Source organism: Zea mays, chromosome 4 (assembly GCF_902167145.1).
Source record: "Zea mays cultivar B73 chromosome 4, Zm-B73-REFERENCE-NAM-5.0, whole genome shotgun sequence".
NCBI lineage: Eukaryota > Viridiplantae > Streptophyta > Magnoliopsida > Poales > Poaceae > Zea > Zea mays.
This window is the reverse complement of record NC_050099.1, coordinates 218,494,632-218,507,955: the sequence shown is the minus strand read 5'-3', so window position 1 is coordinate 218,507,955 and position 13,324 is coordinate 218,494,632.

The following is a 13,324-nucleotide window of genomic DNA, read 5'->3' as shown; positions in this document are numbered from 1 at the left end:
TTAATGTGGGAACCTTGGTCCAAAAATAAAAAAAACTTTAATGGTAAATATTTTTGTATAATTATTATAAAATTTTATAAATATTTAAAAATATATTTATTTATATTATTATGGGAAATAAGGTTAAAAGAAAAAGAATATACAAAACCCTAGCCGGACCATTTGAACCATCCCACTAGGCTGCCCAACGGGTCCAGCCGCCACCCCTTTCTCCCTCTCCCTCCCAGTTACACACGGGCCCCACCCGACCCTTTTTCCACCTCTAGCTGCCACACGCGCGCAAAGCGCCGTGCGACTGCGCCCGCGCCTCGGCCGAGCCGCCCGACCGCGCCCCCAGCGCCTCGTTTTCCCCAACACCCAAAACTATCAGCAGCCCTTCCTCTTCCTCTCCCCACTTCCTCTCCCCCACTCACTCCTCTCCATCAATGGAGAAACTCCTGCCATCAATAGAGCCTCCACCCCTTCCTCTCCCCTGGCACCCTCTCACCTCCGTCCCCCCTCTATAAAAGCCGGATGAGCCCCTCTCTTCTTCCCCTGCCGAGCTCGCCCTCTCCCTCTCAATCCCTCTCTCACTCACCTCATGTCACACCCGGGTTTTAGGGACCCAGGCGTGAAGTAATCACCAAGTGTTCTAGGATCAAGTCTCACACATATGATGAATCATGGTACAGAAACGAATGTCACATCTTTAATAAATAACGAAGCTCTGTACAAAATAGTTAAATAATTACATCATGCGAATACAATGATCCAGCAACACAAAGTTGACTGGGAGACAACGGCCTAGACCACTCACGAACTCATCACGACATCCTCCACGTAGGGGTGGTAATGGATCGTGATCCAAATGTTTGTTCACAAAATGGTAGGGCCCTAAATAATTATTATTTCAAAAATGAATAAAAATAGAGTCTGATCCTAATCCGATCCGATCCTTAAATGTTATAGTGTAAAATTTAGAACCCACTGTCACCCCTACCTCCACGCGACTCATCATGTGGTACCAGTTCTTGACCTGGGGGGGGAATGTGAGTACAACAAGGGTGAGCTCACATACGTTCATCGCTCAACAAGTTGTGGGGAATAGTGTGCATGAACTCACCAAAGGTGGGAGCTCATGTGAAATGTAAGGCTTACCAAAGGAGATGGTTAAAACTGAGCATTACTTTAAAAGTTGGTCAAAATTTTATTAGCAGTTACTACGTATAAGTAGATACCAACCCAATTAAGTATGAGATCAAAATTGATAATAACACCCGCGATGCAATGCATATGAAAGATTAAATTTAGTTCCATAAATTAATCATGCGAGAGTCCTGAGCTGCTCATGACCGCGAGCACGGCTGATATACTAGTTTTACACTCTGTAGATGTTGCGCCCTTTGGAAGACCACAAGAAAGTTTGTATTACTCGCTCGTTTGAGGAAAGATTAGTGTGTGGGCTTCACCTTTGTGGTTGGCAATGGGAGGATTAGGGTTGAAAGAGACCCGACTCTTGGTGGGCGCCTCAACGAGGAAGTAGGGCACCTCAGTGGTGTGACTGAACCTCAGGATAAATCTTGTGTCTCTTGTGTTCTTCGTAACTTCGTTCTCTCACCATTCCGTGGAAGATTTGTTTATATCTTTTTGGTGTGTGGATTTTGAGAAGTGCCCTTCTTAGATCTACTACTTTGAACCCTGTAGATCAACTAGAACATCTCATTTCCAAAGTTAACTGGGTGAATTTTGAGATCAATTCAGTTTGTATCTCATTCTTTAGTTGAGCTCGTGCAAACCGGCTGAACCGGTTTTGACACCAGCTGAACCGGTTTTACCCAGTTCGTTTCTAGTTTTTGTTGAAAAAGTTTCCGCTTGCCTATTCACCTCCTCTAGGCAAGTTTCAATTGGTATCGGAGCCTAATCCTCGTTCTAATGCTTAACCTCGTGAGGAAAAGATCATGTCCAGGGGACTAAGAAACGAAAGTGCTTCTAAGCTTGAAAACGTTGAGGTTGCCTCGACTTCATCTTTTGGTGCAGATGTTGATCCTAGGGCAATAGATATTGCCATGAGAACCGCCGAAAGGATGTTCCTCAAAATGAAGATGAGGCAAAGAACAAGATTGAAGAAGAAAAAAAATGATCGATGGAGACCAAACGACGAATCCACCTCTTCACAAGGTTCGTCTTTCAAATCCACTTCTCATATGTGCTTTGTCGCTAATGGGAGTGACAGTGGAAGCGAAAGTGAGGATGAACATGAAAGTGATAGTGAAGATGAGAATGATCTTCAAAAATTCTTCGCTCAACTAAGCAAAAAGAACCGGATGAGCTTGCTCAAACTCATGAAAATAGCGGAAGAACAAAAGGAAATGCTTCATAAGCAAGAAGATATCCTCATCGAAAAATTCAAAGACTTGGAGAAGTTGACAAAAGAGCATGAGAAGCTAAAGTGCTCTCATGATGATTTGGTCCAAAGGTATGAAAAGATTTTAATTGAGCAAACTAGTACTTCAAATGTTTTATCATGTGTTGCTCAATTATAAAAAGAAAATACTATGCTTAATAACATGATAGAAAAGCTAAATATTGAAAAATCTAGCTTTGCAAGAAAAACATGATATGCTTGTGTGCTATCATAATAAATTTATGGATTCACATATCATGTTAGAAATGACTCATGAGGTTATGTTAACAAATTTAAAATCATACCAACCTCACATGTGCACATGTGTTGAAATTGAAACTATATTACCATGTGCTAACAATTGTTGTTATCAAGCAAGCCAATCTTCCATTGAGCTAGAAATTTCAGGAATTAGTGATATTTCTATCACACAAGAAAATAAAGAGCTCAAGGAAGAAGTTGGAAGGCTAAGAAGGAGCTTAACTCTTTTGAAGGGAAAGTGTCATGCTCAACCTTCTCACGATAACTGTGATAACATGGTGAAGAAGCTTGAGAAGGGGACAACTGTAGCATGCACAAACCCCCTTCAAAAGAATGCTATGTTCCCCAAGAAAGGCATGAGCAAACATAAAGAGAACAAAGCCAAAGCTCATGACAAGTGCCTCAACCATGCATCCACATGCTCCACACAAGGTAACAAACAAGCCACTCTTGCAAATAAGAGAAGATGCACTAGAAAGTGTTATCAATGTCATGAGAAGGGACATGAGATTAAGTCATGTCCCTACATAAAAGATAGTGGCTTAACTTTGGAAAGAAAGAGTCTCACTAACCATGTAGCGAGCAAGAAGCAAGGCAAGGAGTCTTGCAAAATTAAAAAGCATATTTGCTACACTTGCCGAAGAAAGGGACACCTTTGCAAGGATTGTACCATGAGTGAGTATCCTAAGCCTATCATGTCAATTCATTCATATTCTCTTAGGAGACCCAAAAATGACACTTATGCTAGAAAGGTAATTAGTTCACCTAAAACTAGCACAAAGGCCATTTGGGTGCCTAAGTACTTATTAGCTAACCTTGGTGGACCCATCCAAAAATAGGTACCAAAATGTACTTAATAGTTTTGCAGGTACCCAAAGATGATATGAAGTTTTGGGATGCTTGAGCTGTTTAACTCAATTCTTATCTCAAGCTATCAATCTTACATTGACTATTCTTTTAAGATTGGCCCAAAGATGAATTGAGTTGTTATATCACTAACTTCATATTCATCTCTAGCAAGAACTTGTGTTGTAGGGAATAAGGATTAACCTTTGTGGGAATCAAGCAAAAGACCTACAACTAAGGGATATCCAAAGGATGGTAATAATTAATTCTTAAGTGCACATTGCTTTTAATTAGTATATTCCTCTGTGTCTTTTGTAGCCACATAGGAAAAATGAAACACTTCAGAATGAACTTAAAAGATTTTACCTTGCCTTGGAAAAGATCCAATTATATGGTAGATTGCAAGTTCATATTTTTTATATTGTGATAATCTACATGCTTTAAATTGGTTGTATGTATCTTGTGGCATATTTCAAATTAATTATCGTATTATTGCCATGACCTAGACATAAAGAGGATTATCCCATGTTCTTAAATGAATAGAGTGCTAAGTAAGAAACTCAAATTCTTAAAGCACTTACCAAAACGGGAATTCTCTATATGAATAGAGTTGTCAGACTAATGTTTCTATCTAAGTGTTTATGTAGTTTCACAACATGAGAATGTGTTTCTCAAATGGAATGTGTCATTCAACTTTCAAAAAATATCAATCCAATACTATGTGATGTATTCCTTCTTGTTTAAATTGGTTTTGACTCTTCTAAATTAATCACTCAACATGCTATGAATTAAACTTGCCATGTAAACTTAATTAAATAATCATGCAATTTTCACCATGTTTAAATCAGTGTTATGCATGATGCTTGTAAGGGTAATTTAGTTCATATCATGAGGTTTCCTTATTTTAGTAACATTTTTATCATTTATATACTAGAGGTTGCTAAATAGGAAACTATTGCTTGTGTTTCAAATGCAATCTCCTTTAAGATATTTCATGGAAATTCATAACTAGAGATTGTGATCTTTCAATTGGTAAAATCACAAGCATTAAAGGTTAATCTTCACCTAAAAGAAAGATTAGGAATGCTCAAGGCAAAGGTATGGAACTAATTGCTTGAATTGGTTGTTGATCAATGGTAGTTCCTTTCAAGTGACATTCTTTCAATAGGTAATAATATATTCTATGGAAAGAAATGTCAATATGAAGGTTAAATTCCTTTTGGCTTAAATTTGTAAATTAGTGCATATTGTTAATTCACTCCTCCATGTGCATTAACTTAAAAGGAATTTAATTTATGCCTTTATGCCTCATAAATGATGATTTATTTTCCATTTATATATAAATATCATCATTCATTAAATACTTTCGTGTACCACTAATACCTCTTTTCAAAGTGCTTTTTCGACTAGTTTTAAAAGGAAAAGAGATAACAAGCTAAAGAAGGAAGTCTCCATAAATGAAGAAAAGAAGAATACTTAGATGACACCATCTCATATAGTAAGACCTTTCAATTGATATAACAAATGTTACATTCTATGTGGTGGTAAGTATTCTTAGGCATAAGTTAATTCATTGCAAATTTTTCATGCCTTGAACAATATATGTAATGTACTCCTCATGAGACTCTTAACTGAATTGAAAGTGCATTTGGCAAGTCATTCAAATACTTGATGCACATATCTAGTGGGAGCACATTATATATCTTGTGTCATAGAGAATAAGTTTCCCTTGAGTAAGCTATACTAACTCAATCCATAATGATAGAATTGTATCTCATTCTTATGGATTGTAATCTTCGTTTTCTAAATAGCTACTCTTGATGTAGTTTCAAATTCTCTTACCGTTAAAACTAAAAGTGCATATAAATCCTTTATTTCAGTTGATATTCATCATATGCGTATGCACTAACATGGATATGTTTTTTGACTGTAAAAGGTGAAATTAGTGATCCAAACTTTCTAAATTTTGGAAACCTACAAATTGATATCTTACAAATCTACTTCAATCGATATTTATATGCTTCACACTGGATTAGATCACTAAGTTGTAAATTGCATTCATAACTTGTCCTCATTGGTTAAGATATGATATGAATGCTTGTGTGACTAACCTTGATAAGCTAGGTGCACTCAAGGTTAAGCTAGGTACATTATCAAGAAGACGTTCACCAACGATGATGTATCAACAAAAGTTGAAGCCAAAAATAAGTCCCTAAGAAACAACCATGGACGAAGGGCACTTGGCTACAACCCATCTAAGCATATAACATGATCAACATGGGTTGTTTGAAGATCAAGTTAAGTGAAATGTAACAAAAGTAGAAAAGACTCATATTCTTGACTCTAGCTCTTATCTGTGTGATTACATATTGACTTGAAACCATGTAAGATGGTTGTCAAGTATATGTGGGTGCCTACACAAAGAGAAAGGCCACAATAAGTAATGTGTGGGTACCCAAGGCTCTTACTACTAATCTTAAAGGACCCAATTCAAATCAGGTAGCAAAATACGAAGCTTAAACTTGTTTTGTAGGATCACTTTTTAAATGGATCAAGCTGGGTGCTCGATAATGGATGTATAAATCATATTTGGAGTTAGTAGCAAGGGTGGTAACATTTGAATCTCAAGTGCATATTCTTTTCAAATCTTACCTCCTTTATGACTTGTGTAGCCACTAAGGAAGAGGGTGCACTTGAGGTTGTACATCAATTGTTGATTATGAAATAAAGGTCCAATTGGAAGAAAAATGAATCTTATCATATGGTCAACAATTCAAAACTATGTGATAAAATCGATGTTGAGAGATGGTTCTTATTATTAAATTGGATAAATCACAAGCTCAAAGGATACTATTTAACTAAAGTATGATGAAGTTGATAAGACGCCAATGCATGAAAACTTACTCTCCTTCAATTGTTGTAGTATTCTATCCTTAGTGGGATGTACCATAGTATAGGTTAATTTCCTTGCAATATAAAAAGCTCAATAGCGCATATAACTTTGACATCAACCATATGTGTGCACTAATTTAAAGGAATTTAATATATCCTTATGGGTTTCAAGAATGATGATTCATTTGCCATTCACATATAAGGATAATCATTTGAGAAACCCTCTTTTGTGTTTTTAATGCTCTCTTTTCTAAGTGTTTCAACAAGGTCCTTCCAAGTGCTTTCAAGATGGATTCAAAATCTACATATATAAGAGTCTTTGTTCTTTCAATCATTGAGTTTCAATGGGTCTCATATCAAGTATGATCGAACCAAGCAAACATGAATGAAGTTCAAGATCACTTGATTGGATGAAATCATAAAGAGAAAAGAAATAACAGTGAATCAAGAAGGAAGCTGAACTATCCTATAATCTAAATAATGAAGTAGTGACATAATCATATAATATCCTTCATTATGAGGTTTGAGGTTCATCTTAGCATGCTTTACCCTTCAGGATTTCAATTGATATACTTTCAATTCTTAAACTTTCAATTGGTTTAATTTTCATCATCTATGTAAAGCATGTTATGTTAAACCAAGATAGTGCAAACATCTCCTTTAACCTCGTATTGTTGATGTGCATAAGTGTACTGTGTGTACTCTTGCATGCACAAATTGAGGGAGAGTTTAGCCTATATCTTGTGAAACTAATGATTTCTTTCAAGTTCATGTTGTGTAGTCACACCTTGGAGAACATCAAATGAGGATGAATGGTTCCATAGAAATGAAAATGAGTTTCTCTTGAACCTATTAAGAAAATGAGTTTCTCTTGATAGTTTGAAGAGGATAAGTTTCTCTTTGAAATTTCAAGCCTATCAAAATCTAAGATGGAAATTTATGATTATAATGGAGACCATGTGGTGTGGAACAAAAGTGTGTCACTCCATGAACTATTGTATTACATTTGTGTATCTAGGCTCTTAGATACTAGTATGTGCATGTACATGTTAGAATTATAGGCATTTTCCATATCATTTTAATTCCATAAATTAACATTATGATGATGACATATAAAATATAATTAACCATAGAAATCATGATCTCAAATATATCCATAACAATATGGATCATGAGAACACAAAGCATATGAATCATATAAATCATATAAACTGACTGAACAATTGAAACTAAGCAGATAGCAATATAAACAACATGACTGTAAAATTAAAACAAACAGATCTATTATATTATAATAAGACAGAACAAATAAGATAAAATCATTGTTATATATAAAACAACACAGATGAATATACGAAACATATATAATCTGCAGAACGTAAAACAGTAAGGAAATAAACTGATCATACCCTCCCATGCGCTCTGATGATCCAGATCCTTGTCCAGCTTCCCTTGTCATGTCGCTAGGAAGAAGATGTTTTGGGCAGTCGCGTAAACGCTACCCAAAAACCTAATTACCGATCCCCCGTGCAAGGTCTCGAACGGCAAGGGCTCCGGAGGCACCTGCCCTCTCGCTTCTCTGTGCGCGCAGAGTCACGAGATGGGAATACTCTCACTTGCGGCTGGGTTGTGACTCTGAAATGGTTCTGTTCTCGTGTACCAAGTGCTAGGGGTTCTCCTCTACTTAACCTTTCGCAGAGGGAAGCTGAAGGAGAAGGGTCGCATGCTGCACGCCAAGGGACAGGCAGCTGAAGGACAAGAGTCTCGCAGGAAGCTGACGAAGAGACAGGCAACTGGCAGGTTTACGCGGTTAGTGAGTGCTAAAAATTAACACAACCACACCACGCCCGCTCGCCTGCCTGCCTGCCTGCCTGCCTCGCCACGCCCGAGCCCGAGCCCGAGCCCGGCCCGGCCGACGACGGCGGCAGCGCGCGCGCGTGGCACGCCCTTGTCCATTTCTTGACTTCTCAAGCTAGGTGGAATAATTTCCACCATATAAGACAAGCCAAAAGACCCTTGGACTTCCAATATGGTACTATTGGTATTCTCCACCACTACACACCATAGAGTTTATTCAATAAATGGGCCAGGCCCATAAAAGATCCAACAGTACATGCAATATCTTAAGTCACACCATAAGGTTGCACTTGTGGTGACGATTAAAGAATCTCTAGATATTTGATTAATACCTCTTACGGCGATGTCATAAGTTAGTCTTAAGTCATCTTAGTGAGGTATGAGTCAAACATGCTAACTTCTCAAGAATCTTGGCTTAAAATATTGCATATCATGTCTATTAGTATACCTTTTGATTATGAGTAATTCCTTCAATTGGTACAATTTCACATTTTCATAATTTATTTGTACTAAGGTTCAAATTGTAGAACTTAATCCCCGGGCCTCACAAGTCCAAGTGCATAAGATAAACAAGTATTCATCACTTGTATGCACACATTTAGGGGGAGAATGGTTGTAACGCCCTGAATTTGGGGGTAGAATTTTTTTCTTCTTTTCTCTCACCAAATTCAGGCGTTACTCTTTTCTTTTCTCGTTCTCTCGCTAAACCCTGACCTTTTCCAAAGTTATAGCGGGTTTTGGCTTTAGACCTCGTGTAAAGCAAAACCTTAAAACACTTTATTTTGAGTGATGCACCATGCCGAACCATGCATACTTTTTGATTGATTAAAAATGTGAATGCTTTTGTCTAGAGAAAATTAGAAATTAAAAAAAAGGAAAAAGCCTTTTCTTCTTTTCTTTCTTTTTCTTCCCTCTCTCTCCCCCCTTCTCCCCTATTCGGCCCAGCCGCCCCCCTTCGGCCGGCCCAGCTGGCGGCCCAGCCGCCCCCTCCCTCCCCTCCCGCGTGGGCCCCGCGCCGGCCCAGCCGCGCGCCCCCTCCCTCCCACACTTTGGGCCCAACCGGCCCAGCCCCCCCACCACTTTTCTTTTTTTCCAAAAATCCTCCCGCGGGCCCCGCCCATCATCTCTCTCTCTCTCTCCCTCCCTCACCCTAACCCCTGCCCTCCCCTGCTCGCCCGAGCCGCCGCCGCCGCCCCTCCCCGCCTGCCGGTGAGGCTCCCCCCTCCCCCCTCCTCCCCTCCCTCTCCTTCCTCCCTCTCCTCCCTCCGGCGCCCTCCCCTCACCCGCGCCGCCCGGCTCGGCCCCCGGCCCGGCCGCTCGCGCCCCCGCGCCGCCCGGCTCGGCCCCGGCCCGGCCACCCCGCGCCGCCCACCCGGCCGCGCCCCGCCCTCCCCCGGCGTCCCGCCCGGCCGCGCCCTGCCCTTCCCTGCCCCGACCCCGCACCCGGCGAGCTCGGACGCCCGCGCCCCGCCCGCGCCCCCGGCGTCCCGCCCGGCCGCGTCCCGCCCCGACCCCGCCCGGCTCGGCCCCCGGCTCGGCCGTCCCGGCGAGCTCGGTCCGGCCCCGGCCACCCCGCGCCGGCCCCGCCTCGCCCCCGGCGAGCTCGCGCCCGGCCGCGCCCTCCTCCGGCGAGCCCGCGCCGCCCGCCCGCTCGGCCCCGGCGACCCGCCCTCGCCGCGCCCGGCCCCGGCTCGGCGAGCCCCGCTCGCCCGCGCGCGCCCGCCCCCGGCTCGGCTGCCCGCCTCTCGGCGAGCTCGGCCGCCCCCCCCGATTCAACCGCCCCCGTGCCCCGGCTCGGCCGCCCGTCCTCGCGCTCGGCCTCGTCCGGCCGTATCTTCGCTCGCCCGCGCTCGCTTTCCCCGGCGTGCTTGCCCGTTCGCCCCGCCGTGCCTTGCTCGCGTCGTGCCGGCCCTCAGCGTGGCCTCGAGCTCGGCCCAGCGTGCCTTCGGCGCGTGGCCTCGAGCTCGGCCAGCGCACGGCCCCGACGCATGCGCGACTCGTTCGCAGCACGTTAAGTGTGGCTTTGCGCGTGCGCGTGTTCGCGCAGCGTTCCAGCGTAGCTCGTCGTGCCCGCGACACGATCGTCTACCCCCTAACCCCCGTCTACCCCCCCGTCTCCTATATGCGCTAATCACGTTGTTTATATTAATAAGGTAGGAGTCTCAATTTGGAAATTGGTTACGTTAGTTAATTTGTATAGTCAATCGTCTATCTTATTCAATGTTAATCTACTAAAAGGGATTGCGTTTACATTAGTGCATGTAGCTAATCCGTTTGTTAGAACCAACTGGAACGAGAGCGCGTGACGTCTAGTCATTCGTTTACCCGTAGTGCCCCTCGAGCATAAGCCTTAACCCCTGCGGGACCTTCCCTCGTTTCTTTCTAACCAAGGTAAATCCATTATCGTATGTGGTATTCTATGCATATTTGCTTTACTTGTTCTCTTGTATGGTGTACTGTTGGTTTCCTAATTTCAATGGATGGATGTATGTATGTTTGCACCCGCTTAGAGAACGATCCGGTTGAAGAGCCCGAGGAACTCGCAGGAGAAGCCCCTGAGCAGCAGTCGGTTGGTGGAGGCAAGTGTCCCTTGACCTATCTCTGTCCTATTCATTATTTAATTCACCTCCCGCTTTACACATTTATGCCTAAGGATTGACTAGCTTTTGTTATCCATGTCCTTGTCTACCTATCTGGGTTGGATTATTATTGTTTAGCTTTATGCTATTGCTCAAACTCTAATCAATGAACATGATGAGATTATCTATGATACGCTGTTTTCCCTTCTCCTATTATGATGTTGTACTTGTGGTCATCAAGGGGGCTCGAGCGGTTTCTCGAGTGCCTCTCCGTAAGGACCTGTTCTATGGATGACCGCCCGGAAAACAGTGCAACCATGAGGGTGGAATGGGGTGCCCTTAGCTGAATAATTAGAGGATCCGGGGTGTAGTTCACTTAGCCGTCGTGCCGTCAATGGGGCTCGGTGTATGCGGCTCGCTCTGCCAAGTTTGGGTTCGCCCCTTGGGGAGGAGTGCGGTGCATTTAGGAAACCTAACGGGTGGCTACAGCCCCGGGGAATCTTTGTAAAGGCTACGTAGTGAAACCCTGCCTATTCACCTTGGTAGTGTTTAAGGGTTTGATCGGCCAGAGGCAAGAGGGAATCACGGCTTGTGGGTAAAGTGCACAACCTCTGCAGAGTGCTTAAAAACTAATATATCAGTCGTGCTCGCGGTTATGAGCGGCCAAGGGAGCTCCAGTGATTAGTGGTACTTGATCAGAGATACTTTGGTACACGTGGCTATGAGATCGATGGTTTTGGTTACGACTATGGTGCTGGTAAGTGGTATTCTTTCCGTTTGGAAAGGGTACATCGGGCTAATAACTTGGGTTAATACTAAAACCTGGCTTTCTATTAGTAAATAATAATCTGACCAACTAAAAGCAACTGCTTGACTTATCCCCACATAAAGCTAGTCCACTACAGCCAAACAGGATACTTGCTGAGTATGTTGATGTGTACTCACCCTTGCTCTACACACCAAATCCCCCCCCTCCCCAGGTTGTCAGCATTGCAACCACTGCTCAGGCGAAGATGAAGCTGTGGAAGGAGACTTCCAGGAGTTCCAAGACTACGATGAGTTCTAGGTGTGGGTTAGCGGCAACCCCCAGTCGGCTGCCTGTGAAGGCCGCGGTTATCTACGTTTCGTTTTCGCACTTTGATTTATTGTAAGGACTATATGGACGTCTCAGACGTATGATGTAATCGACTATTTCCCTTCTTAATACTATTTTGAGCACTGTGTGATGATGTCCATGTTATGTAACTGCTGTGTACGTGAATAACTGATCCTGGCACGTACATGGTTCGCATTCGGTTTGCCTTCTAAAACCGGGTGTGACATAAGTGGTATCAAAGCCGTGCTGACTGTAGGACCGCTAACCTAGAATAGAATGGTCGTTCTAAGGACTATAGACCTCTATCCCTGCCTTGACTTTGATATCCCTTCAAAAGTTGGTCATACCGACCAAACCTATGTTCTACTATATAATATACCTTGCTGGAAATTGCGTTTTATTCTAATCCTTCATTTACTTATGATTCGTTATTTGCTGGTCATATTAATTCTGTTCTCACCTTTTTGCTTGCGATGTCTTTTGTAGATGGCTCGACTTAGACACAATGCACGAAAGTCCGTCATCCCCTTCTTACCCTCCCGCCTTGCTGAGCGTCCGCTTCGCCGTCCCGTGGCCGGACAATCCAGCCACTTGGAGAGACTGCACCACCGCCTGCATGAGGAGCAGGAACGTCGACGACAGGAGCAGCAGGGCTCTTCCTTCTCGCTCCAGCAGGAGATAGAGTCCGTGAGGAGCTGCTCCCCTGTGCTTCCCCTGGAGGCGCCCCCTGCACCACCACTGGGCGCCCCAGCTTCTGGAGTGGCTGCTGGAGGAGACCCAGACGACGGAGGTGGAGACGACAACTCGAGCCACGACACCGACTTCTCTGCTAACCCTGAGCCGGAAGGATGGGTTGCTCGACCCATCACTCGCGACGCTGCTCGCGGGTGTCACTTCCACGATGCGCTCGACACCCTGCTACATCGGGCACTTAACCGGCATACTTGGTCCATCGAGTATCGCTGTGTGGTCTACCAGCACAGTCGCGGGGTCTACCCGGACCGCTGGGAGGCAACCTGCTTGGTGCGCCGCCTGGAGAACAGTCTCCAGGGTGCGGAGGCCTGCTCAGAGCACTATTCTATCTCTGAGCGGGACTCAGCTGAGGCAGCCATGCAAGATGCTGCACGGCGTGCGCTTTCGCACTACTGCTCGGTTTTCGGTGGGGTAGCTGACGGCCTTGACCTGAAGTATTACCCCCGCCGTCCATCTGGCAGCACAGGAGGCGTGATTGTCTCACCTGTCGGTGAGGGCAATCCTAGGTTGAGCAGCACAGTCAACCTAGCCGCCGTGCTAAACACGGAGCTGGACCATGCATTAGACGAGCTGAGTAGGGCTCGTGCTGAGATTGCCCTGCTGCGGGCTGAGCGCGCGGAACGTCGTCACCTGGATGGTGGTTCCCCCGCTCCCGTT